General features: G+C 35.3%; 1 long non-coding RNA gene across 3 annotated transcripts; it reads left to right on the forward strand.

Moving 5' to 3' along the window:
• Window positions 1-294: 294 nt before the first annotated feature.
• Window positions 295-23,404, forward strand: LOC105485534 (uncharacterized). 3 transcript variants are annotated; one of them, XR_011620431.1, is made up of 5 exons: window positions 295-508; window positions 768-11,765; window positions 12,156-12,357; window positions 18,411-18,444; window positions 21,084-23,404. It is a non-coding gene; the product is annotated as an uncharacterized lncRNA (long non-coding RNA). The 3 variants fall into 3 exon arrangements; XR_011620430.1 differs by lacking the exon at window positions 18,411-18,444 and having other exon boundaries at window positions 768-823; window positions 6,459-11,765; XR_011620429.1 differs by lacking the exon at window positions 18,411-18,444.
• The last annotated feature ends 4,569 nt before the right edge of the window (window positions 23,405-27,973 follow it).

The raw sequence follows: 27,973 nt of genomic DNA on the forward strand, positions 1-27,973 counted from the left end.
GCAGATTTGTTACATAGGTATACATATGCCATGGTGGTTTGTGGCACCTATCAACCTTTCATCTAGATTTTCAGCCCTGCATGAATTAGGTTTTTGTCCTAAGAGCAAGTCACATCTACATGGATGACTGCAGGCAAAAAGAGAACTTCTGCAGGGCAACTCCGCTTTACAGAAGCACCAGATCTCTTGAGACTTGTTCACTATTATGAGAACAGCACAGTAAAGACCTGCTCCCATGACTCAATTTCCTCCTACTGGGTCCCTCCCACAACACATGCAAAGTCAAGATGAGATTCTGATGGGGACACAGCCAAGCCATATCAGTCTCCTAGGCTACTGAATTTTTCAGTTTTCAGAGAAAAGCTATAAAGTTTTTATGTTTTCTGGAAAATTGGTGTTAAAACGAATTTGAAAATTTTTACTTACTGGACTTTCTTACTTTATAACCCATGACTGGACACTTCTTATAAGAGTTAAAAGAAAAATAGAAGTGGAAGTTAACAATATGGTAAAGTATATTATGATATCATAAAACAGTATATCATATTTTATTAAAAATGGGTAATAAGTTAATATGCTATGATTGCAGCAATATTTGTATCATGTTAGAAATGTCAACATGAATTCATCATTTTTTTTTTCAGGGATAACCTTTTGTAACTCATTTCAGGTTGCATTTGCTTAGCTGTCACAAGAAACAACCTGAAATACAACCTTAACGCCAAGATTTCAGCCTCTAATTCTCTAATGCTATTCTTCACTAACAGGAATCAGGATTTTCAGTGGAACGACTGGTTCCATGTTTAGGACAAACAAACTCAAGGTGAGCCTTGTCATAAAGAGACTATTTTTTTCATAAGTGTTGAAGGTTGTATTAAGTAGGATCGGATAGAACTTTCAACTTACAGGGGAGCAAACTAGTGGCCAAGAGGGAGAAATTGAAGATTAAAACAAAATAAAAATCTTGCTTTTGAGTTAGGTGTAGTTGGTAATGTCAGGACAATGCTTTCTCTGACAACTGCCAGAGAACTGTTCAGAAGGAATATGACAATTGAAAGCTGTTATTTTTCCCTGTATGCATTTACTGGTCCTGGGTGTGGCTGCAGATGTGGGCACACACCAGGCCATGAGCTCCTGCTGGGCCAAAAGCTAAATCACAGAAACTTTAGTGGTGGCAAAGGTTGCTAAAGTAACAAGATTGGAGACTTGGGGGCCTTGAACATATGGCTTGTTTTCTGAATTCTGAATAAGTTAAGTGGCCCACAGCTCACAGTACTTAGAAACGGAGGCCCATCCATCTAGGGTAAGGAAACAGAACAGAAGAGGCTGTATAAGATGACAGTAAAGGAAGTGGTGAAGTGACACTGGGGATATACAGCTATTTTTTACATGTGAACACTTATCGTTTACAAGTGACTAGAGCTAGTCAAAGCTTGAGAAGTCAGGAATTGTGCTTATAAAAAAATAAATAAATAACATATGCTAATGAGGGACAGGAAACCATGAGACATTTTGCTTTTCATACGGGGCGAAGGTGACATGTTGGAGTCTTTACAAACATATCATTTACCTCAAGGCATTTGTCAAAACTTGAAGCTGTGTGCGGTTAAATATTAAAAAGTGAGCTACAAACTTCTAACAGGCAGAATTCAACACATCCTGTAATCTTGCAGTGATGAGGTGACAAAGATCCCTATTTAAAAGCCCCAGAAAGAAGCAACACCTTAGGAACAGCAGTAAGCCAGAAGTTTCCAGTCTTACCAAAATAGAACTCAGTCATAACTTATAACTAGATCTAAAGAGAGGAATTTCATAATGATAAAGAGTTTAATTCAAAAGGAAGATATCGGAATGCTAAACCTGTTTGTTATGTGAATATTATGTTATCTACAAAGTGTCAGAAAACCATAAAGGTATGAGACAGTCCCCAGTGGAGTATCCTAGGGCTTAAAATATTTAAGCAGAATGAGTAGTTAGAATGAAATGTCATGTATTTCTAAGGGATGGGCTAATGTGTTACAGTGTTTCAAATTTTGAGTCAGTTTTTGTTTTGGCAGCCAGAACAACAACAAAAAAGTAGGTGGTGAAGATAATCTTAAACAAGCAATTTAGAAGATGATAGTGAGAAAACAATTATATGGGTGACTATGTCTTTTATAAAATCAAATGTAAACACAACTACAAAATTAGTTTGGTAAATTAAGAAGTAAATGTTTATTGAGACTTCAGAGGAATAAGTTCACCATGGGAAGGGAAGATGAGAGAGTTTGAAAGTGTAAAAAGAGTGGAAATTTCAGCTGTGGAGTTGTGGGATGTTCTTGATGGGAATCTGGTTGGAACTGAAAGTGTGAACAAAGGAGCGTCATCGTGTCAGTGAGAAAGCCAGAACTGGGAAGCTAAAATAATGTTTGGGAGCAAAATATGGGGGAAGGATTGGGGTAGATACTCCAAATACATACAAGCCTGAAGTCAAGAAAGGAAATAGAATGAAAAGCAAGAAGAGGTAGCTACGATTCTGGAGTTGAGGGGAAACAAAGAATGAAGCACATTTTTGTTACACCTTAATAAGCAGTTATTTGAGGCAAGGGTAAGCAACTATAAGCTCATGAACAAGGAGATTGGTAACTGTCGAAGCCATGGTGAAAGTTTTCTAAGGTGACTGTTCATTGAGAAAATCAGCATGCTTATATATTCAAAGAATTATTGCACAGAGAAGGTGAGTTGACATGGATACCTGAACATCAGAAGAGTTATTATGGCCCCCCTCTTACAATGGAGCTATATGATCGCCATTCTAACTGGCATGAGATGGTATCTCATTGTGGTTTTCATTTGCATTTCTCTAATGATTAGTGATGATGAGCTTTTTTTCATGTGCTTATTGGCTGCATAAATGTCTTCTTTTGAGAAGTGTCTGTTCATGTCCTTCGCCCATTTTTGATGGTGTTGTTTGTTTTCTCTTGTAAATTTTTTTAAGTTCTTTGTAGATTCTGGACATTAGCCCTTTGTCAGATGGACAGATTGCAAAAATTTTCTCCCATTCTGTAGGTTGCCTGTTCACTCTGATGATAGTTTCTTTTGCTGTGTAGAAGCTCTTTAGTTTAATTAGATCCCATTTGTAAATTTTGGCTTTTGTTTCCATTGCCTTTGGTGTTTTAGTCATGAAGTCTTTGCCCATACCTATGTTCTGAATGGTATTCTTCTAGGGTCAGCAAACAAACACAGGAACAGAAAACCAAACACTGCATGTTCTCACTCATAAGTGGGAGTTGAACAATGAGAACACATGGACACAAGGAGCGGAACATCACATACAGGGGCCTGTCAGGGGTTGGGAGGCTAGGGGAGGAATAGCATTAGGAAAAATGTCTAATGTAGATGACAGGTTGATGGGTGTAGCAAACCACCATGGCACGTGTATACCTATGTAACAAACCTGCATGTTCTGCACACGTATCCCAGAACTCAAAGTATAATAATAATAATAAAAGAATGGAGCTATATGGAGAATGGAAGACAAATGGGCCAATTGAGTCAGTGAATGCCCTATACTCGCCAAAGTCCAATGGGTCCGATCGTTCTCTGGGCCACTTTGGTGTATATTTACCAGTTCCTGAAAACGTAATTGGGGTTGACATATTGGTGCATGTACACAGACACACACACACACACACACACACACACACACATATAATGGCCTGTATCATCGTATATGTATATTTATATATAAACACACACATTAATCTAATTTTACCAAGAAAAGTAGTAAGGCAAAGATAAGTTACATAATTTTGCATAGTTAATAAGTGACAGATCTGAGGTTTGAATGAAGTTGTCAGGTTTAGGTGTCTGCGTGGTTACCTCTTATGACGCTGCCTTTTCTAAGAAATGAAATGAAGTGGCTGCTTTGAGGTTCACCGAATTATGTAGTATGCATTGACCTTAAACCAGAAACATCCATTTCATCTCAATTCTAACATGTATTTTATAGCAAAATAAATACATAATATCACAAAGCAAGTCATTCTGCTTTATAAAATTGCAACAATTTTTTTCATCATTCAACATAGTCTGATTCTGGTAAGTTTATTGTGCTGCTGATTTGAGTGCTAACGGCCTCTTGAAGAAAATTAGCTTTTGCAAAATAGTAAGTTTTAAAGTAGTCACATTGCAAACCCTTCCAGCAGAAAGGAGTAAAACTTCTATTACACGTCTTTTGTAATTTTTCTTTGGATCTGTTCTTCTAGAAAAAGATAAAATTAAGCCAATCGTTTTGATTGCATTGGAGGTCACAGAAAAGATTCCTTTCCTTATGGGAAATGGTCTACAAAGACAGCACCCAATAGAATCCAATTAGATGGTTAGAAAGGTTGGACTGAGTTTGCATGGCTACCCCTGTACTTGCCACATTGCATCCCTGATGAAAGGAAACAATTGTATGGCTCGTTCAACATTACGCTCAAAACTGAAATAAGTAATCACCAGTTTGCACCATCTAGTCTGTCTAAGGCAAAACATTTTAGCTGAAGTCAAAAAAGGGAAAAAACCCTTTTCAAAGACTCCTATATAACAGAAGGAATTGAGGACATCCCTTGCTCCCTTGATTTCCTACTTAAGATTGGAAAAGGAACTCCATTTGCTTTTTGGTTATCGCTTTTCTGCAATAGATTTTGAATAATGTAAATCAATTACCTCATTCCTGTTCACATCATTCAATTTTATTCCAGTCGTCCCCAACTGGTAAAGAGAAAAATATAACTTTTCCAAAGCCCTTCAGTGTTATGGGCTCATTTATTTATTTAATAAATATTAATTAACCAGTGATGATGTGTCAAGCATGACTAAACTCAACATTAGAGATAAAAAACGGAATATAAATAGTACCAGTTCTATTGAACATCCAGGCCAGTAGGAGAGACAGAACTGTAAACAAATACAAACACATTGAAATAATGTGTATGAAATATATTAAAACAAAAAATTATATAAAAAGTAATTTAATAAGATTGCACAAAGATCAGAGGCAGCACAGAGGAGGAAATGATTATTTCTCTTTGTACTTTTTCTGCCATCTTCAAACTTTTGGAGTAGAAAGATAAAACATTTACAGACCTAAACGTTAAATATAAAGTTAGTTTACTGCTAACCTCAAAAGTGTTGTACAAAGTAACTAGTAATATTATTGGCTAAATTTGAATATGGGTTGGTCATTATATTAATATTTTACTCTTTCCATCATTGTCACAAGGCTTAGTTGCACATTTTTAGTTATGCATTATATTCCAACAAATACATGATATATTATTTTGTCATACATTTTTAGAGAATGTACTTTTTTCCACAACTTCCAGTGACTTTTCAGGATTATTGTCTAACAATTTTATTACTTCCTGAATAAAACATTTGAAGTGTTGGAATTGTTCTATAAACTACTAAATTACCAAATGTTTAAGCAACATTGTCTGTAGATGCAATCTCTAGTTATGTTGGCTAAGAGGCCATCTATAAAGTGATTTTTTAAATCACTTATTGTCCAAAACTTGAATTCATATCATTTTATTTTATTTTATTATTTTATTTTTTGAGACAGAGTTACACTCTGTCACCCAGGCTGGAGTGCAATAGCGTAATCTCAGCTCACTGCAACCTCCACCTCCTGGGTTCAGGTGATTCTCCTGCTTCAGTCTCCTTAGTAGCTGGGACTACATGTGTGTGCCACCATGCCCAGCTAATTTTTGTATTGTTTAGTAGAGATGAGGTTTCACCATGTTGACCAGGCTAGTCTTGAACTCCTGACCTGAAGTGATCCACCTGCCTTGGCCTCCCTAAATGCTGGGACTACAGGCATAAGCCACCATGCCCAACCTACTTTCATGTAATTTTACAACTAAGGTAGTTAAAAAAAAGAAAAAAAAAAAAAAAGAAGGAGAGGATGTAATAGACATCTATGTTGTGTTTACTCAATGTATTATTCCATTCTCATGCTGCTATGAAGAACTACCTGAAACTGGCTAATTTATGAAGAAAAGAAGCTTAACTGAGTCACAGTTCTGCAGGCTTAACAGGGAGCATGACCGAGAGGCCTCAGGAAACTTACAGTCATGGCAGAAGGTGTAGGGGAAACAAGCACATCTTCCCATGGCAGAGCAGGAGAGAGAGAAAGAAGGGGGAAGTGCCACACAGTTTTAAGCCATCAAATCTTGTGAGAACTCGCTCACTATCACAAGAACAGCAAGGGGGAAATCCACCAATACGATCCAGTCACCCTCACCAGTTCCCTCCCCTGATACATAAGGATTAAAATGTGACATAAGATTGAGTGGGGACACAGAGACACACCATAAATCTCAATATCATGTCCTTAGGGAATACCAATTGGGAAATAGCCACCCCCTTTCCTTTGAGGGAACTGCTGCTTCTTCACTACAACTTTATATTTCGGATTCATCCTTTTTCAGAAAATCCTGACTGGCCTGGCGTTGCCCATCATCGTGCTTCTGTTCTTCCGGCTGTCTAAAAGCATCCTGCTTTCAGCTCCGTCTCTTCACGTCACGGTATTTTGTATTAAGTTCCTCACTGTACTTCCACTTAACTTTTCTCCTTTCTGGTTCTCTACTTCACACATTATAATTTAAAATAGACAAAGAAAGAGACTTATCCTTGCTCACTTCTATCTAGCTAGGCTGAAAAAGTGACCTGGAAATTGTTAGTGACCAATAATTTTATACAATATTATTGAATGGATGAATCAGTACAAGAATAGAAAAGTGATAAAGACACAGTCAAATTCTTTCACCTAGAGTTTTACAAGCTCAGTTCACAGGGAAATCCCCTCTCTCAGGTCCTGGAGTTAGGACAACGTAGTCTCAGAGACACTAGTTTCCATGCCTCTAAGGAAAAATCCGAATGAATGAAGGTGACCCACTTTAACAAGCAGAGATGAGATGGAAAAAGATGGTAAGAGTCTTTGCCAGGGAAAGCCCTGGTTTATACTCAGTGAGGCTCCCAGAAGAGCCCTGGTTCCTTCAAGATTTCCTTCAAATCTGAGTTACCTTGACACCCTTCCAATAAATGACGTTTCAGTAAAACCTACAGCTGAAAATCTAATTTCCATGCCCGACAATACAGGGTAGAAGAGGAAAACAGTTTGACCCATGGAGCAGCTCTAGACAGAAATACAAACTACTCTAATAAAACATAGTATTTTTCACTTTAGGAGCACTTTAATAAAATATAAGATTTTGCACTTAGGTAGCACTTTCCACTTACCAGCACTTTCACATAGAGCAGATCACCTGAGATTTGTAATACCTTTGTGAGGATTTCCAGGTATTTATAGCCCTATTATCCAGGAAAAAAAAGTAGTGATGTTTAGACAATATGTATTAATATTTTAATTATAATAAGATATAGGGTTTATTGAATGCTTGTAATATGCCAAAACTTGTACTGAGCACACTACGTCAATTATCTCCTTAATAAATATACATTTTATCAACATCCTTCTTTAAAATTCAAGCAAGTTGTGGCATAGACGAGCACTTGCTTTGCATTGCTGGGACGTTACTTTTGCTGAAACTGCATTCTGCAGGCATTTAGACCTCAGTCAGGCTGTTTCGTAATATAACTAGCATTTTATTTTTTACTTTTTATTTTTTTTAAAGACAAGGTCTTACCCTGTTGCCCAGGCTAGAATCAAGTGGCCTGATCAAAGCTCACTGTCTCCTTGAACTGCTGGGCTCAAGTGATTCCTCCACCTCAGTATCCTAAGTAGCTAGGTCTACAGGTACATGCTACTGTGACCAGCTAATTTGTAAATTTCTGGTAGAGGTGAAGTCTTGGTACGTTTTCCAGGATGATCCTGAACTTCTGGCCCCAAGCGATCTTCCCTCCTTGACCTCCAAGTGTTGGGATTACAGGAATGAACCACAGTGCCCAGCCTGACCAGCATTTTCTAATCTTGGTATTTCTTATACCTTTGGTGGTTTCCATCCACATTCCTCTGTGGAAAAATGTTCCCCATTTTATAATGTCCACTTAAATTTTGAATTTCTCTCTTTATGCGTATTCTCATCTTTCAGTGGAAATTAAATTCTTTAATACATTTATTTCTGATCTGATGACCCAACAAATCTTGATCTTGCTGTGAGAGAACTGTTCTCTGCTCAAATTACTTGTAAAATGTTGGGTTAGGAAAACTTTAATATACATTTCTTCTGACAAACCTTCCAGAGCCTTTTATATAACAATGTGTATGTCTCTGAGAAGAGAATATGCTTTCCATTGCCTTAAATTATTTAACTTTTTCCTGTCACCTCTTAACATCTCCAAGGATCCCTTATGGCAGAATACTGTTAGCGAGAAATAGCATTATTTGGCACTGTAAAGTTTAATTATGTTGCTACAATCCACAAATCTGTATTTCTTCCTTTACTTGATTGTTTATTCTTGAGGGCAAAAAGTGTAAACGTGCTTACTTTTAAGAGCTTGGGAAAGTTTTATAGAATATGGTAGTTACATTTTTTGTTCTCTTTTGTTTTTTAGAGGGGACAGGGTCTCACTTTGTCGCCCAGGCTGGAGTGCAGTGGTATGGTCTTGGCTCACTGCAAGCTCTGCCTCCTGGGCTCAGGTGATCCTTCCACTGTAGTTGTTTTTTTAAATGTTAGTTAAGCTTAATGTAATTTTTTTCCATACACTTATGGTTTTGCAGAAGATAAGAAGACTATTTTTATTAGTCAATATGTTATATTAAATACTTTTTATATACATGCCACATATCGTAACAATCTTATATTGTACCACAGAGATATTAAACATTACCCTAAGCCTACCATTTTTACTTAAAATGTTAAATAATCAGTAGGATAGCTGGCTTCTTTTTTAAAATTGTTTAAATATAGGAGATATTCTTTGTTTTCTGGAATGTCGATTAATGTGGGATGATAGGTAGCTTCTTAAAGTATCTTCATTTCTTGATATCCTTACAAATATTTTATGGTTTATTCATTAAGAACATTTTCTCATTTACACAATAATATTCTTATTTCAATATTAAAAAAGACTGAACTAGAGAATTTTTCTAAATCCATAAGTAGCATAGAGGGAGATATAAGGTGTATAAGCAGATAAACTGAACGTAAAAAGATCTCAGAATTGTTTTTGTTTGCCAGATCTCTAGTTTGCAACTTTTTCTATCTTCTAAATCGTGGTTCTAACAGGAGATATTTTTGTTGTTGTTGTTTTTTACATTTGTCAATGTTTAGAAACTTTCTTCTATTTTTTTAAACTGGGGAAGATGTGTATCCAGCAGTACTGGTACGTGTATCTAGTGCATAGAGGCCAGAGATGCTTTGCTCAAAATAGTATTCCCTATTGTGTATGACCCTTCTATTGGCTGTCTTCCTTCTCCATGTCACCACTTCATGGCTTTGTTGTGCTTCCGGAATCACTTCTCATATAAGCAAATTATGCCCATATTCTCCTCCTGGAGTTTCCTTTTGAAAAATTCAAACTAAGACATCTGTTTAATATTTGTAAACATCTTAAATGCACAGGACAGCCCCCTGTTTCCGACCAAAGGACTTTTTTAGTTGAAAATGTCAGTACTGCTTGGGATAATAAATCAGGCTGTAAAAAATTATGGCTTATCAATTATCATAAATATATGCATATACTAAAATAAATATTTTGCGTAATTTTTCCAATTTTTATTTTTGTTATTCTTGTTGTTCAGAAATGCTTTGAAAAATGATGTTCAACTTAATTTCAAGGTGACACATACATGGGATATTAGAGAAACTCAGTAATAGCAGCCATGGGAAATTTACCAAGAAGTTTTTTAAGCCCACGTTTGAGGAGCTCTCACACAGATCTCTTTTGAGACACTGAGAAAGACTGTAGCAGTGTGTTCATATGGTATTATTATTATTTTTATTTTACTATTGCAACAATAAGATTCTTGGCAGCAGTCAGTGGGGCCTGTTATCACACCTCTCCTGACTTCTCCTTTGTCATACTGACCTTCATGTTGGTGAGTATGAAATGACCATATTTGCCATCTTTTAAAATTTGTGATTTGTTGTGATTTATTTAATTAAATATTCAATCTGACATCTCGTGGAGAAGCTGTCACACCTTTCTAGTATCCTTCTCCACCCTAAACTTACACTGGAGCTCGACTGGGGCTTTGCTGGATGGTTCTTGGAAATGTCTATGGCTTCCACCTAAGCGTTTCCCTTCCTTAGGGTTTTCTCTTGCTGCTTGAATATACACCACCCATGAACATATGCAAAGACAGAGAAGGCTGGAGATGCTGGGAAATTGTGACCCCCCAGGAACAAGCCTCAGTGGTATACACTCCAGCGTTTGTCTCTTGACTTGGCATCCCGAGGTGTGGTCTAAAATGCCTTTCAGAGGGCCCCACAGCAAGAGTGAGCCCCAGTTGCTCAGAGTGGTACTCCCTATTGTGTGTGACCCTTCTGTTGGCTGTCTTCCTTCTCCATGTCACCACTTCATGATTTTGTTGTGCTTCTGGAATCACTTCTCATATGAGCAAATCGTGCTCATATTCTCCTCCTGGAATTTGCTTTTGGAAAACTCAAACGAAGACATCTGTTTAATATTTGCAAATTTGGACTTTTTTCACTAGAAGAGCCCTTATATTGTCTAACTTCTCAGTCCCATACAACCTGTAATTTTCGTTCAACGTGGACACTTATTTTGGAAAAAAAAAAACCCTTAGCTAGTCCTGAAATCTCCTACCCACTCCAGGACAACAGGGTAAACGGTGGAATCACTGTTATACACTGACCTAATTTTCCTGAAAAAAAAAAATAATGCTGGCTTTTAAAAATATAAAGAGACAACATGTCTAGAGAAAAACGTTTCGTTTTACATTAAGAAGAATACTTTAAAACTCTACCCCCATCTTTTCTCAGTAACAGAGCTTAAGCATTGAGGAAGTGAACTTTAATGTCATTTGGCCTGATTCATTCAAACACTATGCCGGGAAACCTTCTGTTAAATGAGAGAAGTTAGGTCAAGGAACCAAACAAAAGCAGTAAGTAAACATCAATTTGGTTTACATGCCCATAAAAAAGAGCAAGACTGCTGTAAAGGAAAGGAAGTCAGAATTGGATGGGGATGTCTTCAATGGCTCAAAGGACTGGTGATGGGATGTGTGAAGCCTTTCTTTTCTGGGTCAGCAGTCTGAATCCAGGCCGGGTGAGTAGAACCCAAAAAAGTCATTATTATTTCGCAGCTGATTTACACACTCTTTGGAATGAGCCTGGTCTCCCTCCAGGTTTGGAAGACTCGTGTCTGTAGCCAAGCCTTCCCCCTCATCCAGAGCAGTGACTGCCCCTGTTCTTCGAGCCTTGACAGAAAGGCCAGGGATTAAATGAACATTGAAACCGGACTGCACTCACTGTGGCCAGCTAAGGAGCGTCAGTGCACTGGCCATACAGGATTGATAGCAAAGTAGCGTTTTCTCTTTTCTGTTCTTGCACTGTATAGATTTAAGGGGAATTTCAGAATATCAGATGTCAGTTTGCTATTTGTCCAGGTCATTTAAAACATTTTGAAAAGAAAAGGATTTCAAAGGAGCTTATCAAAAGTTGCGTTTGGCATGGAGTTCCGCGTGACATGCTTCAACGTAAGAGTAAAATGCCGTGGCCGAGTTATAACTCCTGGATGCGTAAGTTCATCATCGCAGCACTCACAAAGCCCACACCGGAACAGTTTTCTTTCAGGCACTTAGGTGAAAGGTGAGCAATGTTTGATTTCCTTCTGCTTTCATGATAAGTAATAGAGTGGTCATTTCCTAACAGTAAATTAAGAAGTAACAAATGGATTTCAATTTTCATAATTTCACTCAGGGTATCTTTTGAAGTGTGTATTATTAGTTTGTACTAATGCAAAACTACCAGCTGAAACTAATCTCCCTAATGAGGTTCATTCGTCCTTTGACAAGGCAATAGTTTCCTCAAGAAAAACTTAACTAATAGTGTGGCCGGTACCTTATAATTAATTTTCTTCCCCAATCCTTGCAAGCATGAAAACAAACAGTAAATTTTTCATTTGTTCATCAGTTTCGAACAACTGTTTAGCAGAGATATGCTTGATTAATGGATTTAATTTGTTCCTTTCTTCTGTAGTCGGTTTTCATATTACCTCGGTTATCAGAGGATAGGACCATAATGTGGGCATTCTCATCGCGGTCCACTCCATCAGTGTCAGCGCTGGCTTCTAGCTCCGGGTCCGCCTCTTTAACCTTTGTCGTCCTGCAGAATCTTTCATCAATCTGTGTTACAGTCACCTTGGGAAGAAAAGGCAGAAGCACTCAGTCAGCACTTACAGGTAGTAAAGTGTGTCATTATTTCTAACAAAATGCTGGCAGCGGTGCACCTTTCATTTCCAACCGAAATATGATTTGTGAGATCAGCAACCCAACTGTTAAAAGAGACAAATGGAAGGTACCGGTCTGGTCACTACAAGGCCCTCTATAAAAACCAATACAAAATGCCTAATGCTTTCCTGCATGCTGAGCGCTTTAAATGACTGGGGCTAGTTTTGCAAATTGAATATTATTGTCAGATAATGAAAGTACCTATGTAGAGGTCAAATAGCATCATAAAGTATAATGGCAGTTTTCATAATACTGACCGTTTCATAGTAGGGCACAAATCTCCATGGTTCAAATCTGTAGTTCACTTGACTTTTCAGTGTGACATAAAAAGTCATAAACTCTGACTTGAGGGGTTTTCATTCTTCTTTTTAACTCAAGTGTAATGTAGACTTGTAGAAAAATGTAAATGCTTAAGAAATTTTAAAAGATGCCTTTCTTTAGTACGTTTTCGACTCTCACATAAAATGTAAAACTAAAACATATATTTAGATATTTTTATGCATAAAATGTATAATATTTGTGACAGGAGTTACCTTCTTGTATAGAAAGATAATGACCTAGAGTACAATGTTTACAGAAAACCTGTTCCAAATACACACTGTTCGTTTAAAGAAAATGTCAGTAATTTAGTTTGGATACTGAGTTCCATGACCTTTCTTTTTATATAATTGAGAATCTGTTAAAAATAGTTAAAATGGATTTTATTATTTGTCATAACATACTTGTCAGTATTATTCAATATTTCTATTATAGTATTATGTGCAAAAACTTGAAATTAATACTTCATTGAATATCTCTGGAACAATACATATAAAAATGATTTTTTGACATTTATTCCAGAGAATATTTTTTTAGCCTTCTTTGGAAGATAAAAATACAAGCCAAAATAATACGCCTGATATTTAAGAAAACTTTTCCAATTTATGTGTAACTGGGCTAGACTTGAACTGATGTACTGGCAAGATTTAGGTTCTACTACCAGCTTTGTCATTTACTGTTTTTGAGTTATTGGACTAGTCCTTCATTTTTGTGACAATAATACCATATTCATAAACCTCTTATTTATGCAAACGTGAGGCTCTGTTACATTACTTCAAAATGGACCAACAATTTTAGTGCCTACCCACTGTGGACTAATTTTATCAGTATTCCTTATTTTGGCATGCAACGTTCTCAGCAATCTAACCATTCAGCCACCTATCCCACACGTACATTTCATATGTACAATATACTTACGAAACCCTCCAGTCATCCTGAACTTCTTACTAGTGTCTCTACTCCTTGTGTATGATTATGCCTCTGTCCCTGTGGTGTACCCTCTTCCTGGCTAGTGCCTTCTCACCCTCCCTCCCTACATCTCTGTTCAATAAACTTATACCTATCTTTATCGTTCAGATCATTTCCCCTTACATCCTGAAGTCTTTACAAGTTATCCTTGTTAGTATTAATTTCTTCCTTCTTTGTGGCCTCATAGTACACTGTTTTTCATTCTTCTAATGTACAAACCACAGTAGAATTAGAAAAATAGTTGGGGCATATATGTCTGTCTCTACATGAATTGTCAGGAGTACCTATTTTCCTTTTTCTTTTTCTTTTCTTTTTTTTTTTTTTTGAGACAGTCTCTCTCTGTCAATCAGGTTGAAGTACAGTGGCTCCATCTCCGCTCACTGCAGCCTTGACCTCCTGGGCTCAAGGGATCCTTCCATCTCTCAGCCTCCCGAGTAGCTGGGACTACAGGCACATGCCACCACACCTGGCTAATTTTTTGTGTTTTTTGCAGAGGTAGGTGGGGTTTCACCTTATTGCCCCAGCTGGTCTCGACTCCTGGGCTCAAGCAATCCACCTGCCTTGGCCTGCCAAAGTGCTGGGAATACATGTGTGGGCCACCTTGCCCAGCCTAGACTACATGTTTTTCTAATTTCATTTTTGTCTTTGCCCTGTCCCATAGGCAGAACAAAAATGCTTGGACCAAACTAGAGCTCACTAAAAATACACTGAGTGCATAGATGAATAACTTGATCATAAATTGTAAATAATGTTTATTGCTTTCAAATTACAAAAACATTTTGCCAGGTATTAACATGAAAACTACTGTGAAAGGTATTCCACATAAAACATGAGGCAGCTCACCTCAGAATTTAGTTCACAATGTCTTACCCATTATATGCAATTTAATATGTTTAATTTTTGGAACTAAGATAAATCCTTCCTTAGGACATCTACATTTAAAAATAAACATGCTTCCAAAATGATAGTTTATTTAAGGAAAACACTATAGGTATAAAAGCTTGCTCTTATTTTATATTTTCACAGACAATATTTAAAGAAGTAGATTCATGAAGCAAAATATTACATAGCTTCATAAATTTACACACAGCCTTGAATTTCTTAAATTATTTTATTCCATAAACGTTCTTATTCTTATCCCTCAGGTGAATGCTGCCAGGATCCATCAATACATATTTTGAAAATTGTAAAATTTGTTCATGCTGCTCAAATATAAGAGAGAAAGAGGAGGGAAAACAATCAGCAAAGCAATTTTTATATTAGTTTTAACTTAAGCTGCTGCTGCAGTTAGGAACTTTGATAATGGATAAGAAAAAGAACTTTAGGGAAAGTTATTAGTTATTGGAGAAAGTTTTTAATAAAAACTATTTGATTTAAATCACAGGTCTAGGAAGTTCCTCCCACTGTGGGTCTGCGCACATATAACGGGAGACATCTCAGGTCTTTGTTATAATCTCAAGGATTGTTCTTTATCCCTGAGCAGTTAATGGAAACAAAAGAGGTTACAAAAATAAAGTCTAAATATGCTTGACTCAAGAAAACCTGAGGCTACCCTTTGAAATTTCCTGCCTCTCTGTTATATCTGCATAGGCATCAACAGTGTTCTGACCATTCGTCCGAGGATTGTCTCATGCGGCCTCAGTCACCCGTATTTACTTTGTCCAAGAGTTACTGCTGACCATCTGTCAGCATTTCACCCCTTTCTATAGTCCCCTTCCAATTTACAGAAAAGATAACTACTTTTATTATTATCATTATTTAAAATTGTGTTTACTCAGCCTTAATGAAAACTATTAAAACAGTACAATGTGCAGTTTATATTAGAATCTGCTAGGCCAACTTGAGTTTAGATCAATCCACACTGCACTACGTTCCTGGTGTCTTCTGACACTGACACTCACTGTTCATCCTTCTTCGACAAGTCCTCTCAACAAAAGCAGACACACATCTACCAAAGCAATGAAGACTGTGAGAGCACAACGTAGGATAAAATGAAACTGAATGAAAGGATACTCCAAGGCAAAATAAAGAAAAATGAAATCTGCTTCCAATATAGACAATCACTTGTGTTAAAATATAACATACTTGATTCATTCAAGCCACAATTTCTTAAATGTAATTGATTTATAAGTATGATTTAGACTGTCTATAGTAACAAGATCTGGCAAATAGTAACTTTTCATATTAGGGACTAAACATAATTTTTCTTAATTTTTATTTTATTCTCGACAGACATAATTGTTGTAATTATTTAGTAAAAGTTGAGTTTATAAAATGTTAACACCATTGTTCTCATACAAATATAAAATATGCATATGTCAACTTTGAGCTCTGATTACTGAGGGAACCAGAAAGAGTCTAAAATTAGTAAAATAAAGATTTGAATCACAGAGATTTATATCCTCTACCACAGGGGTCCCTAACCCCTGGGCCGTGGACTGCACAACAGGAGGTGAAAAGTGTGGGTGAGTGAGCGAAGCTTCATCTGAATTTACAGCCGCTCCCCATCACTCATATTACCACCTGAGCTCTTCCTCCAGTCAGATCAGCAGTGGCATCAGATTCTCATAGGAGCACAAACCCTGTTGTGAACTGCACATGGGAGGGAGCTAGGTTGCACACAGCTTATGAAAATCTAATGCCTCATGATTTGTCTCTGTCTCCGATGGGACCTTCTGGTTATAGGAAAACAAGCTCAGGGTTCACACTAATTCTCATTATGGTGAGTTGTATCATTATTTCATTATATATTACAGTGTAATAATAATAGAAATAAAGTCCACAATAAATGTAACATGCTTGAATTATCCTGAAACCATCACCCCTGTCCCCTGTCTCTGGAAACATTGCCTTCTACAAAACTGGTGACTGGTGCCAAAAGCATTGGGGACTGCTGCTCTACCAGTTGAAATGTATTTCCATCAGCATTGAACTAGAACGATTTCATTGCTCTGACCATGAAGAATGTGCGTAACTCTCAGTTTTCTGCAAGTTAACTTCTATTAATAGCTTAGTCAAGGACATTAAAAGGTACACACCCCAATAGCATCGGATGATCCCCAGAGTCTCTTAGGCAACAACTGGCATGCCACTGAAAGAAAACCCAGAAATCTCTTTTGCCCATGTCCAAGATTTTCTGTTTTTCCTATTTTTATATTCAAAAAATTTCCTCAATTGTTTTTGCATATTAAATTAATCACAGTGTTGTATTCACATTTCTATACAAATTTTAGATTATCTCATATTCTTTTTCTTTCTCCAAGCACATTTATCCTTATAGCTTCCTTTTCTTATTAGTCCATGCCAGAGTATTGCAATATCTTAGACATGCACATATTCCTGCAAGAAAATGTGAAGAATTAAAAAAAAAAAAATCACTCAATCTCAGAAATTTACCGTATATTGAGCCTTTCATGACCAAGAACAAATTTGAAAAGAATGACATTGTTTCATTCTCAAACTCTAGGCAGAGAGAGAGGCATAGTTGCAAAGACAGAGATGAAGGCATGGTGTAGGAGAACACAAATAATTTAGACCTCTGAATTCTCAAAGGATTTGTGCCCTCACTTTGGGAATCAGTTATATTATAGGTAGTTATCAAAGTCTTAAATGAAGACATATTAATGTGCAGTTTACACTACAGAATCTGAACATTTGTTTGATGTCTAGGTTTTAATGGATGAGAGTAAGAAATTTTTTTTTAAATCTAATTTTTCACATCTTAGAGACTATCCATGATTAATGCAATAGTAATTTGATTATTAAGCCTGGTATAAGAAAGGCAACACGTTCTCCGTCTAAAAAAAAAAAAAAAAAAAAGGCAACACGTTTTAGGAGAAAAGAAAGTTTGTTTTATAGTGTGATTACTTGACTATAAATTCAGGTATGTCCTTGAGGCCATATTAGCATGGGAATGTGTTTGCCATATTACTGGTTGTCTGGAAACTGATGAAACAACAAAATCAGAGTAATAGTAGGGCTTTGTAAAATAGCCTTGGAGATACAGCTATGCTCATTTGCTAAGATATATAAATCTGGGACAGAACAGGAAATTTGTATGAGATAAACCATGGGTTGTTAGGCTTTCAGTTGTCACCTAAAACTAGTGTGGATGCTACTGACAATAGAGTGTACTTAAATCCTGCCTATATGTAAAATGGAATGGATTTAATGAGCTACAGAGAAGTCCAGTTCCTTTTCTGACTTTATTAAAAGTTTATAATTTGTAAGCTTTAGCAAATAGCAGAAATAAAGCATAAGTCTAATTGTAAGTAAATTACAAAGGAATATTAGGAGCCCCTTACTGCAGATTCTGACCCCCTGGTGTAAACTGAGTATTAGTATCTAGCTGTCTTATTTATTGGATATACCAATTGCTGTATGTATTTAAAATTTTGATCTATCATATTTCACAATCCAGTAACTGAAAGGGAGTAATGAGTGATAAGAAGTAAAAAGAAGAAAGGATGGTATAATAGACAGTCCAGAGATACTCTCCAAATCTTCTTATACATTATGGTCATTCAAAATGCTATTTATGTAAAATTTTCATTATCTTAGGGTGTGTGTAGATTTAGGAGATGTAGTACTTATTAGCACCATAATTAATAATCAATGGATATTTTCATATGATATAAAACATCCACATCTTCTTTAAAATTATGACAAATTTACCAGATATCTGAGTGACACTAGGGTATCTTCTGTTTAATTCCAGGATCTCTTTTGAAAACATTGATCATAATAAATAGGTATGTTATGTGAACATATATCACTGAAATTTTTATTGCTGTTACAATGTTGAACATAAGACATAACCCTCAAAGATGTAAGACAAAAACTTTGTGATCTTGTAAATAGAGGGTTTGCTACTATCTATTCTAAAAGGAGTGATTAAACAGTAAACAAAGGGTTAAACAAATGACACTGGCTTTGAGGATAAAGTATAATTCACAAATTAGTAAAGCTCATAAATGAACTTAACAATTAATCTTGAGAGCATCAAAAATGTCCCTGTTATTTCTGGGGAACAGGGGGAGTAACAGGCATTACTTCTAAATTGCTCTGTCAAAAAGATTAGTTGAAAAAATTTTGTTAATGCCAAAATTAATGAGAATTATTATTTGGCCCCAAAATTAACTCTCATAAATCTTGAGAAAGGCTTTTAATTTCTGTATTTTTATTTTATGGAGACAATCTCTCAATTACATTATTGTTGTTAATAAAGTAGCATAAATACACAGTAGCATAAAATGTGTTTGATCGATGCTAATTTTGAATGCTTATAAAGAAAACACGAGACAGTCACTAGAAAAATTGTGAAGAGCAAATAAATTGAATTATTCCTGACTCTGACTTCACAAATTCAAATGTTGCTGCTGCAAAGAAACTTTTTGTAGATTACTTAAGGTAATAAAGTAAATAGTTACGTTTTGGAGATGACAAATAAGAAGAGGATCTTTCTGCTAAAGAACAACAGCAACAATAATAGATTCAAAATGCTTTGCATTGAAAACAAATGAGAAATAAAGATGATATGATTTAAAGAAATGTGTTTTATACCCCACAACCTGTCCCAATCATCATAAAGACATTGATTTAAATAAAATTGTTCATATGAGAAAAACGGCTTTATGAAATATTAGTGGAAAACTATAATTTGAAATCGATACGTCAGAGAACATTATCCAAAATTTGTAAATAAGACAAGAAAAGTAGTACATTCTTCAATGTTATATGAATTGAAAAGCCACAAAAAATTGTCTAAGGAATGTATTTAAACTCACTATTTAATATTAATTAAGGGCTCTAGAAATAGTGAAGTTACTTGTGAACTTGTAGACATTTGTATGGCAGAATTGCAAAATAATTTCCATGCAGTGTAACAAATAAACCAGAGAATTATGACATTTTTGGGTATCAACCAGTTTTTATCTAATATGGCTATCTTATCCTAACTTTGACCATAAATATCCTAGCTTCTGGGATGATCTTTGAACTGGTTGTAACATTTTACTACTTCTTTGACACATGTTTATTTGTATTTTCATCAGTCATAATTTTCTTTTAAAAATTTTGTTAATTATAATTTTATATATCAAATATATAACCAAATTAATAACTTAAATATCATAAGAAATATTAGCACCTCTCAAGTTTACCTACATAGGTTGACAAAAAATATTTGGATATTTTAACTGGAAAATTTAAGAAATCACCTACTATTGAGCAACCTGAAATATTAGTGGAAAACTAATATAGGAAATTTTACTTTTAAAAAAATAGAATAACTGATTAGCAACAGTGCCTTAGAAATAAAATTTTTAAAAATTGTCTAAACTGCTTTTTATTTTATTAGAATTACATGAATTTTCACATAATGACTTTCATGGATGCCCTTGGGGGGAAACTAATAAATATAAAAAGTACCTTAAAAGTTGGCAAAATAATAAGCTCAATATGAAATATTCGATGTGTGCAGAGTGTGGAAAGAATATTGTCCCTAGATTGAGGCCTACCATAAATACCAATACAACCTCAGGAAAGCAATTTGAAACTCTTAAAATAAATCTATAAAGTGAGGAGAATTGATTAAATTTACCTTGGAGGAAATTTCTAGAAATTGAATTGTTTTCCAGTTTATGATTTAACTATTTTATTTTCCACCTAAGATATCTAAGGATAGCTCAACGGAAGACAAAATTTTATCATTATATTGAACACTAACACTAAACAACTACACTATCACTAAAATCTGGGAGAAACTTTCACTAACAAGGCCAAAATGTACTCAAATAAATGCACCATGCTGACCCTCCAGATACACCATAATTAAGTTTGCTGGGCCTCTCCTGTAAATTTGAGGTATTTCCTGAGATTGTAAATTCGAATACCCGCCAGAAGCCGCAGACAACAGAAACATACAAATCAGACTTTATTCTCATTCATAGAGAAAGTTGAGCTTACATAGCAAGTGAGTACATGGCTTGTCTAAAGTAACTCAAAATGTAAACACAAGCAAAAACAAAAACAAAAAATTAGCTTAAAGGACTATGCAAACCCGATCAAACATATCTGTGAAGGGAAGAAAGTCCTGGTCTACACCACCAAGAAATGTGCCAGTTAACTGCTGAGAACCACCATCTATGAGCCACTGTTTGTTCTTCCACCTTTTTACACAACCATAACATTTTTCCCCATCACTTTTAGATAGTGGTTCCCAGAAATACTATACAGATCTGGGGCAGAAATGGACAGGTCTTGGAAGTTTACACAGGACATGCGGATTGAGTAGTACAGAGAATACATGTGGGGAAAATTGTGGGAAGCTCTTCCCTGGGTATTCTTGCTTATTATTCATATTCAATCTCCTTCTGATTCTCTTTAATAGGATAAATTCAGAGTGTTTAAGATGACCAGAAAGTGGAAACGACGCATTCCTTAATCATCCAGCCACACAATGTTGAATGATTGCTGCTATTTTGAAATTGGGTGATGAGTTATACATGTCTACAAGTCTTCCAGGGTAATCACTTAAGGAGTACCTTCTGACATCAAAATATACACAGAGGAGAAACAAGGAATCCCTCCTTGTTTATAGATAAAAATATGACTAGAACTGGTATTTCTGGTTGAAGTATTAGTATATTGAAAATAAATAAAAGTGAGAACTCTTACAAGATTATTTATTAGAAAAGGAGAAAATAATGATTCAAGTTGGAGGAGAATAATCTCTTGAAAGGACTGGCTACAAGAAAAATTTGGAAAGCATTTACTTTGTGTAGTCAGATAGTATTAAGGCTTGGATTCACATAAGGGAGACAATAGAAGAGATGGAAGACAATTGAATTGGGGAAAGTGTTGGTAAAAAGAGATGGAAATAAAAATGAAGATAGATGAAATAAGGAAGAAAAAGAAAGCTACAAATGAATAGCATAATTATTATTTACCCTAGAAAAATTAAAACATAGAAATGTCATTAAAAGTCAAAAATGGAGAAAAATAAGAAGTGAAAGTGATAAAAAGATGATAGAGATGTAGGAAAGAGAACAGATGCAAAGTTCAAAATATTAGTTTTCCTGAAGAAGAAAGTTGAACAAACTCAATAATCAAATATATAATAAAAAGGCAGTTTCTAATTTTTAAATTATTGTTGTGAAAAAATGACAAATTATAAAAATAGAAGGGATTGTCAATACAACATAGAATTAAGTGATCACATATAAAAACTATCTAGTGAAAATATGAATTTTGAGCATAAATAAAATATAAATCTGTTAGAATCAATATGTTAAAAAAAGATGTAATATGTAAAAAAAAGAAGGAAATAAGATAAAAAGTGATGAGGCTGGTTTCAGACCTAAACACATATTAGAAGCCAAAAAACAGCAGAAATGTCAGAGGTTTGAGTAGTATAACAATGTATTCCCAAGTATTCTATTCATCTGATCCTTTGCTTATGATGATAAAAGGCAAGCCTAGGTATCCAAAAACATATTCTACATCAGTCAGAGTCTCAGCAGGATGACATGTTTAGAAAGCCACACCTCTTAACTCCAAAGGTTGCCCACTTGATGTAAGGATTTAGTTTTTCTTGGGAAATATTTATTTAGAATTATGAAAAGGATATATAGTTATTTAGAAAGGGTGTAACTTATTTACTAGACTAGAACTTATAAGAGTGCACTTCAAATAGCACAGAATATTCTGGGATGAAAAGGGTCTCGGTTCATCAAGTATGAGGTATTTTGGATCCTTTTACAACACACTTTAAAAAATTTCTCCTATCGTCTGGCAGATAACAGCAGAAATTCCTATCCTTTTTCAAACACAAAAACTAAATAGAAAGTAAAATCTAAAACAATGACAAGAAAATAAATTATTTCATAACTTGTCATATCTGCATGATAGGGTTATTAATTGAGACTTTTATGAGAAACAAAAATCTCCCTTCTCCCTTCTCTTGCACACTGCACCTTTTAATGTACAAATACATGACTACTAAATGGAAAAATTTCCATGATGAGATCATATTGATAAAAGTAATAAATGAAGATCTTCGGGCAATAAATCAAACACAGTTTAAATGCCAAAAGATTTTGAAGGAAATCAACATCATCAGGATACATGGCCGCATAATCAGAAACATGCCACAAAGAAAGTGTCAATTTCCTGGTCTCAAACAAGCATGACTATGAGATACACTCTTGTGGATACTAGGTCTGAGATATTAAGAACATTTGATGCTATCTGGATGCTCCACTGCTACCATCCAGGTCCAAGCTGGCATAAGTCATGCTGACAAAACACAGCACAGAAAGAGATCTGGGTGTTGCACCAGAGAACACCTCAGCTGGCCCAGCTATGCTTCATCCATCTCCAGGGATGTGGTATACATTAATATTACAGAGTACAACGGAGTACAGTGCACACAGGCATGAAGTCAGTCGGTATTTATCACTTTCAGGTTCTACTGGCTAACAAGGAATCCAAATATTTTCCTAACTTAGAATAAGGCACTAGACAAAAAGATCTGTTATCCAGACATTTTGGAATCATCATACTAAAAGGTTCTCGGAGCAGCTACAAGTCCTGTTCTGCAACTCCCTTGGGTTCAGCTAGAAATAATAATTCAAAAAAAGACCAGAAACTTACAATTGATTGATTACTAAGGCATAGGAAATCCTACTCTATTAGTTAAAAATTATAATTTTGAAGACTATTTAATAATAGAAATATTTTCATGTTATAAATTTGTTTGAGAAAATATGTAATCCTACAGTTGTATGTATTATGTATTTTCTCTTCATGTGTTTCTAAATATTTTACTAGTTGCCCTTTTCATAAGTTGAGACATTTCTTGTAATAATTCATGCCTTTGCTTATTTTACACAATTGATAAACTAAGCATTTTAAAATTTTATAATAAACCACATAACATAAAATATGTGGTAATGAAAATTGAGCTCTCAGAATACATATTAAGCTTGGAGTCTACAATAGTATTGACCTATTTAATTAATTTAGTTTATTAAACACAACCACACAATTCAGTTAAGAATGAAAAGGCAGTCCTCTAGCTGTCTGATCATTTCATGTTCATGCTAACTAATTATTTCAGCCAACTTACATTAAATTGTCTTTGTAAAATAATCTGCTAAGGACCTTCAAAATTATAGTTCTAAATAGTTTATTAATTGATCTATACTTCTTAATAACCAAATATGCACAAAAGCAAATAGAAGAAAATAAGTGAATTGCTTAGTTTGCCACATCTTCATGTGAATTAGTAAAGCTCCGTGTTTGGTATAATTTGTGTGTAAATGATCTGTGGGTTTTAGTTAACTGCAGTTCGATATTGTTCAATTATACTTGAAATATAACACAGACTTTGCACCAATAACTATGTTGTATCCTAGTCATGATTAGTAATGTGTTCATTATATGCTAATCTGGGTAGAAAACATTTTGCAAATTGCTTTCAATTTAGAAGAAGCACATTCAATACATTTTAGGAGAAAAATGATATAATGAAAACAGAGAGCACCCAGGAGAAGTAAGGAAAATGGCAGATACTCTGCATTTTATTTCAAAAGGAATAGTTGAGGAGTATGAACTGTTCAACTTAGAATTAAGAAGACACAGAAGAAAATATAGCTGTACTCAAAACATACGATGAGCTGTCGAATGTAAGAAAGAGTATGCTTGCTCAGTATTGTGTTAAGATTAGACATTACATGAATGTTGGTTATGTTCAAGAGATCTATTGTACAACATGGTGACTATAGTTAATAACAGTGTACTCTTTCATGAAAATTGCTAAGAAAGTAGATTTTAAGTGTTATAACCACAAAAAGAAGTATGTAAAGTAATGCATGTGTTAATTAGCTTGATTTAGCCATTCTTGGTGTGTATCTAAATAACAATGTATACATATTTCAAAACATCATGTTGTACATTATAAATATATATAGTTTTTACCTGTCAATTAAAAATGAATAAGTCAGCAAAACCAGAACAAAACAAAGGCATATTTTAAATCAACATAGGCAAGAAGTTTATATGTTCTCTTCATCATTGTTGTGGTCTTCACTGTGAAGCTGGAAGCTCAAACTCACTGGATACATGAAATTTAAGTTAGTAATCTGCCTCTCCAAGATATAATGTATGAAATTATTACACTTGTTCAAGAGAAAGATGTTAAGATTCCTTTGGTTCTAGATTTTATGAGAATTTGTTGGTCATGTAAATAAGTACTACCTAATATATCTGAAGTGAAGCCTGAGTGATGGATTTTCACAATTAACTACTCTATTGTAGGATGTGAAGTCATATAAACTATTTCATAAGTTCTCAAAGAACCGTGCTAACAGAAATAATTAAAAGGAAGTATGATCAAGACCCTTACTGTCAAAGTCAGAGAGAGTTCAATCTAGTTTAATCCCCCCAAAATTTATAAAATCACTTACCAGCAAAGTCTTAGAATTGAGCTAGGTAGACTCAGGCATCACCACACTCAAGTGATCAAATCATATTTTTAGACACCTTCCTTTTTGGTACATTCGTCACCTCTCTCTTTTTCTCCATCTCTCACAGCAGTTATTTCATCTGTTGTGCTTCATTTTCTGCAAGTTCACGTCTGTGCTGAGACATATGTCCACAAGCATATCCAGGCACACCTAATTGTTAAACTTCATGATCTTGGAAAGTATAAAGATCTACTTTCTCTTGCATTTAGGGGGATTCTAAAATAAGTATTTCCATTGACCCATTTATGTATTTGTTTATTTATTTATTTTTAATTAATTATTTAATTAATAATAATAATATTATTATTATTGAGAGAGTTTCGTTCTTGTTGCCCAGGCTGGGGTGCAATGGCGCAATCTCAGCTCACTGTAACCGCCACTTCCCAGGTTCAAGCGATTTTCCTGCCTCAGCCTCCAAAGTAACTGGGATTACAGGCATGCGCCACCATGCCCAGCTAATTTTGTATTTTTAGTAGAGATGGGGTTTCTCCGTGTTGGTCAGGCTGGTCTCGAACTCCTGATTTCAGGTGATCTGCCCACCTCAGCATCCCAAAGTGTTGGGATTACAGGCGTGAGCCACTGCGCTTTTATTATATTTACTTTTGAATGTATTTCAGGAAACATCTCTGTTGTTCACAGACTGAGCCTACAACAAATCAATACTATTGTGGTGCTTGAGGCTTGGAAGAACTGAACAGAAAAATCACTTGAAGTGAGAAATAGTTCTGAAAATGATAACAAATATCTAGTACATATACAATTAGTAATTTAAAGTGCATTTCAGTCGGCTTACCCACACAAACCACTGCCCCTCTTGCTTAATTTTTCAGTCAATCTTTTTACCCCTAAACATATTACTAGACCCAAATTCTAGCTATGAAATGGTGATGGCATCTTTGTATAAATAGAAAACAATTTAATGGAATCCTGAGCTATTAACCAAGTGTGAAATCTTTAGGTGCATTTGCTTTGTGGGGCTTTTAATATACATAGTTTGTCAATATATTTAGCCAATGATCATAAAGTAAATTAATATTCAGTTATTTTCTCATATAAAACACATTTTTTGAATACCAGTTACATGTCAGACAGTGTCACAGGAATAGATAAAACATGATTTCTAACCTGGCAGAATTAAATTATAATGAAAACCAATAACCAAATATGTTATTAGAATAAAATATAAACACACACGTGTGTATGTGTGTATGTACACTGATTTATTTTTAAAATGTTAGTAAGGCCTTCAGGGAGCCTAGCAAAGGAAGCTGGCAGTACTGACTGGAGGGTGTGGGGCACGTCTCCAAACTGGCCTTATCGGGTGTGGAGGAGTTATTCTGAGGGACAAATGTAAGAGGCTCCACATAAAGGAAGTGACATGAAGCAAAGTGTGAAGGGTATGAGAAATGCCAAAGCTTTTGTCCAGACGGTAAAGCAATGTGGCAGTGGTATGGGCACGTGCACAAGAAGGCAGGAGGCAATCAGCGCTTATTAGTGTTTGGGGGAACTATGTAAACATTTGGGCTTTATTGCTTTTTTGTGAATGAACAGCGTTTTAATTTCCATAAATACCTCAAGAACAGAATGCCAAGACTTGCTTTTTCTGTGCATTTTTCACATTTTGAGATTATTTGTTTTTCTTTCTCATCCCAACTGCTAATAAACTGCTACTTTCTGCTTGAAACTTGCCTTTGTTAGGTGTAAAGGAAAATAATCACAGTAATAAAATCTAAGGTTTCATTTGTTTTTTTGTTTTTAATTAATAAAAAAAATTAATCTAGCTCTCTTTTTATCAGGTAGACTCCAGTAAAGAAATCTGAACCACTCCAGTTATTTTAACAGAGAACATTTAATAAGCAATTTTGTATAAATAGCTATTGGTAGAGTGAAATGCTAAATTAGAAATTGTATATAAAAATTATTAAGTAGAATTATTTAGTAATTCTATTGGGAAATTATTATACAAATAGAAACAACACAGAGGTAGTAACTACACAAAGTAGCCACCATTGTCAACACTTACAGACCAACAGGAACAGGTTAGGATAACCAGAATCTAGAAATACGGAGATGCTGCTCTCTGCAGCACCAGCTCCGACTTTCAAAACACATGCTGGGCGTGTATCTCTGATGTTGTTTCATGTTCTAAGAGTTTGGGATGCAAATGAGAAACTGTGGCCGACTGGTATTAGTAGCATCCACTTCTGTTATCAGGGTGAATGACTTTTGCTGAGGCAATGCAAAACACGAAGAAGCAAAAGTAACTTTGCCCTTCATGGACTGTCTGGTTTCCTTTAGTTTCTAATATCTGCAAAACATAACGAAGAATCCCCCAGCAAAGCAATGTGTGTTTGCAGAGTTCCAGCCACAGTACCCCAGAGTATAGAAGTGTGGGTTTGAAGCTGAGAGACACCCTAATGACTAGTTTACTCGCCAGCTGGTTGAATATCGATCGCAGTTTGCAGATAAAAGAGAAATTTCAGTCCATACAGGAGAGGAACTTTTCAAGCCTATTATATATAAGATAAACTAGAGATGACACTAGAGCTTCTACTAATTCTGTATTTTAGCTGTGTATGTTTACCTCCCTACTCATTATTCTTGTAGTGGCATTCACTTTAGATGGATGATATCAAGCTTACTTCAAGGAGCTTAGAGAATAGAGAAGGTAAAACTATAAAGTGCTAAAAATTTTACTGGAAAGACTTTCCCATTTAGTACGAATACTAAATTCACGGTTTTAACACTAAAG

Source organism: Macaca nemestrina, chromosome 2 (genome assembly GCF_043159975.1).
Source record: "Macaca nemestrina isolate mMacNem1 chromosome 2, mMacNem.hap1, whole genome shotgun sequence".
Classification (NCBI taxonomy): domain Eukaryota; kingdom Metazoa; phylum Chordata; class Mammalia; order Primates; family Cercopithecidae; genus Macaca; species Macaca nemestrina.